Consider the following 217-nt stretch of genomic DNA (forward strand, 5'->3'; position numbering starts at 1 on the left):
CTCCGGGATGGTCCTACCTAAACCCTGTATGTAAACATGGGGCTGGTGACTCAGGCCTCCAGCCCCAGTAGGTGGAGAGAAGTTTCCTCGCCTCGGCTGCACATGCTTTGCAGAAGTTTGGCTGGAGCGGAGCGCGGAGCTGGGTGGGAGCGGCAGGGCAGTGCTGCAGGCGGCGGCGGCGGCGGCGGCAGAGCAGCAGGAGGCGGAGGCGGGCGGG

Source organism: Equus quagga, chromosome 8 (genome assembly GCF_021613505.1).
Source record: "Equus quagga isolate Etosha38 chromosome 8, UCLA_HA_Equagga_1.0, whole genome shotgun sequence".
Taxonomy (NCBI): Eukaryota; Metazoa; Chordata; class Mammalia; order Perissodactyla; family Equidae; genus Equus; species Equus quagga.